Below are 6,792 nucleotides of genomic sequence, written 5' to 3' on the forward strand. Positions count from 1 at the left end.
GGCTCTTTGTTTCTTATTTCTGGTTCTTTTCTGGAGCCTGGTTGAATTCCTGACGTTAGATTCTATGAGATGTCTGTGTCCTTATAATAAATCTTTCCTTTTTGTTTTTGGTAAAGGTAGCACTAGTTCTTTTCTGTTGCATTGTGCTCAAAGTATCCTAAATGACATATTATTTAGTTATTGCTAATAAAATAAGTAGTTTTACACAGGCCATTTGAGAAAGAGGCTGCTGTACATGTATTTATTGATATAGGCATTTTAGGTGGTGTAATGAAATTTTATTCTATTCTATTTTATTTTTTCAATGTGAAATTTTATTTTAAATATCCTTGTTTTGTTTAATTGATAAAATATTATTTATAATATGTAAAGAAAGCACAAAGTATAGGCATGTAGACAGAGCGTATTTAAGCAAGACTGGCCCATTTTAGTAAGTAAGAATATATTTCTAATGAAAGACTGTTTTGTTACTGTTTTGTTTTGTGGAAGAAAACAGTTGAATTAGTGAAAACAATTAACCAAGTATTGATCTATGGCACATACTGGAGATCAGGTGTAGTCTTTTAAACCTTGACAGGAATATCTATGAAATGCTTAAAAGAAGCAAAATGAGGAAATTAATATGGTATTTAATGGTGGTTTTTCTTATTACCTAAGGAATTATGCAAAATGGCAATTTTTAATAAGCCATAGTGTAATTTATTTTGTTATAAACAAATAGGTGACTTTTTGTCTCTTTGTTAATTAACATGAGTTGTATTTGTGTAAGGAGTATAGGGATTGCCAAGATTTCTCTGTGCCAGAGTCACATGGAGTTTCAGAAACTGGAAATCAGCTAAATTCTGCTTGGATATTTCATTTTGCTGTGTTTGCCATTGCCAAACTATAGATTCCTTGATAGTAAATGATCAGCAGCAAAATATGCCCATTGACAGTAATGAGAGGGATGAAGTTTATCTATAACCAAAGCAGCACATATTGTGATTCAGTTTTATCATAGATGAGGTTAATTAGCCTGACGTTCCCTACCTTCCCCTTTCCCAAGAACTTGTATAAACATCTCCCACTGCCCAAATAAAGCAAAATTTGGGATAAATGGAAAGATTCATGTGTTGCACACTAAAGGTGACTAGTTGATGAATATGCATGTAGGCCACTAAGGTTTTGGGGTTTCTTTGTTTGTTTTTAATGTTTATTTTTGAGACAGAGTGAGAGACAGAGTGTGAACAGGGGAGGGGCAGAGAGAGAGGGAGACACAGAACTTGAAGTGGGCTCCAGGCTCTGTGCTGTCAGCACAGAGCCCGACACAGGGCTCAAACTCACAAACTGTGAGAACATGACCTGAGCCGAAGTCAGATGCTTAACTGACCGAGCCACCCAGATGCTCCCACATGAATCAAGCTATGTGACTGGCATAATTGTAGTTACCATGTTATGTGTTTCAAAAACTGATCACTAAAATATGCAGATTTTAATAAAAGATAGGAATTGTGCTAGGAATAATTTAGAATACGTATGGGGATAAGTTAAATGTCAAGATGTTTTACTTCTTAATAAAACCCACATTTAGAACCTGCAAGTGTTCCGTCATAATCAGCAAAATGTCTTGTGATGAGGATTCTGAAATACTAATATGAGTTAAATCATTACAAAGATTTAAATTGAAGTCAAATGTAAGTTAAGTGGTTTCATGAGAATGAACCTTACATTGAATCAGAGTACACTAGCTTCTGCTCTTCTTCATTATATATTTTGCTTCTACAAGCCACCATCTTTCTCCACTTAGTTCTTTTATGTATTCTCAGGGCCAATGTGATTTAACATATACTGTTCCAGAATTGGTGAAGACTTCACGAGGTAAGCCCTCTGTGTTCTAGAGAAACCCCTTTTTTAAAAACTCTAGTTACTTTACAAACTATACTCTAATTTTAAGTGATATCTAAGTGAAAATAAAATATCATGTTACTTTCAAAAGCTATTCTTTGCTTGGCAAATCCAACATGCCTTTATGATAAAAACACTCAGTAAACTAGGACAGGAAGGGAATTTTCTCATCCTAATAAAAGGCGTCTGCCAAATCCCACAGCTAATATCATACTTAATCGGTGAAAAACTGAAAGCTTTACCTTAAAATTAGAAACAAAACAAGGGTGTTTGCTCTCACTACTTTTATTCAACATTGTCCTGGAGGCTCAAGCCAGGATGAGTAGGCAAGAAAAAGAAATGAGAAGCATCCAGATTGGAAAGGAAGAAGTTAGAAATCTCAATTTACAGATGATAAAACATTGTATGTAGAAAAATCCAAAGGAATCTATTACAAAACTATTAAATCTATTAAGTCTATTTTAGTTCAGCAAGTTTGCAGGATATAATATCAATACACAAAAATCAAGTACATTTCTATACACTAGCAATTAAGAATCTAAAAATGAAATTAAGAAAGCAGTTCAACTTAAAATAGAATAAAAAAGAATAAACTACTTAGGAATAAATTTAACAAAAATTGCAAACTATCAATAAATGCAAACTTATGCTCTGAAAACTACAAAACATTGTTGGAGGAAATTAAAGGAGACCTAAATAAATGGAAAGATATCCCATGTTCATGGATCAGAAGATATAATATTGTTAAGATACATTACAAATTAATCTACAGAAATATGAGAATTGAAGCTGATTTAAAAGTTCATGTGGAGGGCCACCTGGCCAGCTCAGTTGGAAGAGCATGTGACTCTTGATCTTGGGGTAATGAGTCAGAGCCCCTTGTTGGGTGTAGAGATTACTAATAAGTAAGTACATTAATTAATAAATACTTAAAAAAGAAAAGTTGATGTGGAAATGCTAGGACCCAATCAGTCTTGAAAAAGACCAAATTTGAAGGACACACACTTCCTGATTTTTGGACTTAACTCTAGACAATGTGGTAATGGTAAAAAGCAACACATATGGATCAATGGAATAGAATTGAGACTTCATAGACTCTTACATTTATGGCCAATTGATTTTTGAAAACACTTCCAGAACAATTCACTGGGGGAAGAACAGTCTTTTCAACAAATGGTTCTGGGACAACTGTATGTCCACATATGAAAGAATGAAGCTGGATCCCTGTATCACACCATATATAAAAACTAATTCAAAATGGATCAAAGACTTAGTTATCAAAACTAAAAGTATAAAGTTCTGATAAAAAATATAAATGTGAGTGCTCACTTCGGCAGCACATATACTAAAAAATATAAATGTGAATATTTGTGACTTTAGAATAAGCAATGGGATTTTAAATATGACACCAAAAGCACAAGCAACAACAGAAAAAAAATAAGTACATTGGGCTTCATGAAAAAAGAAAATTTGCATTTCAAAGAACACTACCAAGAAAATGAAAAGACAACTTATGGAATGGGAGAAAATTTTTGTAAATTTTTTATCTGATAAGGAACTTATATTTAGAATATGTAAAGAACTATCACAACTCAATAATAGAAAGGCAAATAACCCGATGAAAAAGTGAGCAAAATATCTGAATAGCTATTTCTCCAGAGAAGAAATACAGATGGCCAATAAATACATGGAAAGATGTTTAATGTTATTAGTCTTCAGGAAAATAAAAATCAAAACTACAGTGATCACACCCAGTAGGTTGGCTACAATCAAAATGATAGACAATAGCAATAACAATTGGTGTCAATGTGGAGAAATGAGAGCCCTCATACATTGCTAGTGGGAATGTAAAATGATGCAACTCTTCTGGAAACAGTCTGACAGTTTCCCAAAAAGTTACATAAAGAGTTACCATATGACTCAGCAATTCTAATCCTAGATATATACACAAAAGAAATGAAAACACATGTCCATATAAAACTTGTATATGAATGTTCATAGCAGTATTATAGTAACCCCATAATAACCCCAAAATGGAAATAATCCAAATGTGTATCAACTAATGAATGTATAAATAAAGTATAATATAGGCATCCATGAAATATTATTGAGCAATGAAAGGAATGCAGTATTGACATGTGCATCAACATAGACAAATCTTGAAAACATAATGAATGAGGAAAGAAGCCACCAGAAGCGAACTAGAGGCCACATGTTGTATGATTCTATTTATATGAAATGTCAAGAATGGGTAAAGCTATTGATATAAAAGCTAGATTAGTGGTTGCTTAGGACTGGGGAAGGAAGAGGTAAATGGAAAGTGAGTGCTAATGTGTATGGAGTTCCTTTAAAGGGTGTTGAACATGTTCTAAAATTGATTATGGTGATGGTTGCACAGTTCTGTGAATATACTAAAAATTATTTAATTGTACACTTTAAATGGGTGAATTAGGGTCACCTGGGTGGCTCAGTCATTTAAGTGTCTGACTCTTGATTTCAGCTCAGGTCATGATCTCAAGGTCATGAGATCAAGCCCTGCTGCAGGCTCCCCACTGGGCATGGGGACTGCTTAAGATCCTCTCTCTCTCTCTCTCTCTCTGCCCCTCCCCTGCTGTGGGCATGTGTACGCACACATGCTCTCTCTCTCTCTCTCTCTCTCTCTCTCAAAAATAATAAAATAAAATAAAATAAAATAAAATAAAATAAAAATAAAAATAAAATAAAATGGTGAATTGTATGATAAGAGCATTATATACAAATTATATAGAGAGGGTGGAAGAGGGAAGGAGCTGTATTAGGGTTCTCCAAAGAAACAGAACCAATGACATTGGTTGGTTGATTGATTGAATGTAAGGAATTGGCTCACATGATTTTGGAGTCTGGAAAGTCCAAAATCTGCAGGGTGGGCCAGCAGGCTGGAGACCCAGGTAATAAGCAGAAATTGCAGTCCATATCCGAAGGCTATCCATTGAATAATTCCCTCTTGCTCAGATGAGGTCAGTCTTTTGTTGTATCCAGGCCTTCAACTGTTTGGATGAGACTCACCCACATTATGGAGAGTAATCTGCTTTACACAACATCCATCATTTTAAATCTTTATTTTTTTTTTAATCTTTATTTATTTTTGAGAGAGAGAGACAGAGTGTGAGCAGGGGAGGGACAGAGAGAGAGGGAGACATAGAATCCAAAGCAGCCTCCAGGCTTCGGCTGTCAGCACAGAGCCCTCTGCGGGGTCCAAGCTCAAGAAACACGAGATCATGATCTGAGCCAAAGTTGGACGCCTAGTCAACTGAGCCACTGAGACATCTCACCAGTTTAAATCTTAATTTCATCCAAAATAACTCTCACAGAAACATCCAGAATAATGTTTGGCCACATATCTGGACACTGACCCAGTCAAGTTGACACAGAAAATTAACACAAAGGCCTATTGGTCCCAGAGACTGGAAAACTTTAGGAAATGGCATTGTTAATTTATCTAAAAAGCAGTTCTAGATATAGCTTGCTGTATACAGTAAAAGTTCAGTGGGTAGTGTGTGCTTCAGACTAATTAGGCTATTAATTGAGTTAATAATGGGGGTGGTAAAAATAATTCCTAATAATAAAATGACATAGTAGGGCACCTGGGTGGCTTTGTTGGTTAAGCAGCTGACTCTTGATTCAGCTCAGGTTATGATCTCGTGGTTCGTGGGACTGAGCCCTGTGTCAGGCTCTGCACTGACAGCATGGAGCTTGCTTGGGATTCTCTCTCTCTCTCTGACCCTTCCCCACTTTTACTAGAAATAAATAAGTAAACTAAACTAAAATAATAAAATAAAGTAAAATAAAATAAAATAAAATAAATGACATGATATCTATTTCTAGAAGTTCCCTTTTTCCTAAACTTTTATACAACTAAGGGTTTAAAATTTCATTCATGTTAACATTTCTCCTTTATATTAACATATATATTTTGTGAGTTCCTTATAGCAGATATTGTGAGTTTTGCATTTTAGAAAGTGTTTTGCTTTTAGATGCAACATTGCTTCTTAAACATTCACTAGGGCCTAGAAATGAAAATGTTCCCATCTGGAAACATACATTTAAACACAAGTTAAACTCTTATTTTTTGCATAAAAGGCTAAGCACAAAGGCTGCTTGTTTTTTATATGTAAAATATTAAACCTGGTAGGGAATTTATATAAATGTGAGGAAAGAATTCTGGAGGGAGATATACCAAAGAGATAATAATGGAGAGACGAAAAGAGAACTGGGACGGAGAAAATGGGGAAATTCAAAGGGGACTTCAAACTTATGCGTGTAATATTAAAAATTGATATGAAGAATATATGCATTTATCACTTCTATAATTACCAATGAAAAAATAATGTATCTGATCTCATTCCCTTATTTTGCAGATTGCAGGATGGTGGCTTGGAGGAGGTCATCCTACTAGTAGTGACAGGACTAGAAGCCAGGTCTCCTGTTGCTTAGTCCCATACTCTATCCAAATCATCTACCCATGATGTGCCTAGGTGACTGTCAGTTGAGCATCCGACTCATGGTTTGGCTCAGGTCATGATCCTGGGGTCATGGGATCCAGCTTTGCGTGAAGTTCTACATTGAGCATGGAGCCTGCTTGGGCTTCTCTCTCCCTCTGCCCTGTTCTCTGAAAATAATAATAATAATAATAATAATAAGAAGAAGAAGAAGAAGAAGAATCTACCCAGCCAGTAATGTACTAAAAAGATCAAAACCAGAGTTTTTTTCATACATTGAATAGAGAAAATATTAACTGGCCTAGAAGCTTAGTAGTTTCTTTTATAGAAACTCAATTGTAGTCAGAAACTGCATTTTGCATTCCTCTCCATGATGAGTATGCAGTAAGCATGTATTGTTTATTTATTAAACAGAGACTTAAAAGTGAAA

At 34.8% G+C, this 6,792-nt stretch overlaps 1 long non-coding RNA gene across 1 annotated transcript; it reads left to right on the plus strand.

The window, feature by feature from the left end:
• The first annotated feature begins 1,357 nt into the window (after positions 1–1,357).
• Positions 1,358–6,792, plus strand: LOC122496843. The gene is made up of 2 exons (XR_006300963.1): positions 1,358–1,857; positions 6,282–6,792. It is a non-coding gene; the product is annotated as an uncharacterized LOC122496843 (long non-coding RNA).

This window comes from Prionailurus bengalensis, chromosome A3 (assembly GCF_016509475.1).
Source record: "Prionailurus bengalensis isolate Pbe53 chromosome A3, Fcat_Pben_1.1_paternal_pri, whole genome shotgun sequence".
Taxonomy (NCBI): Eukaryota; Metazoa; Chordata; class Mammalia; order Carnivora; family Felidae; genus Prionailurus; species Prionailurus bengalensis.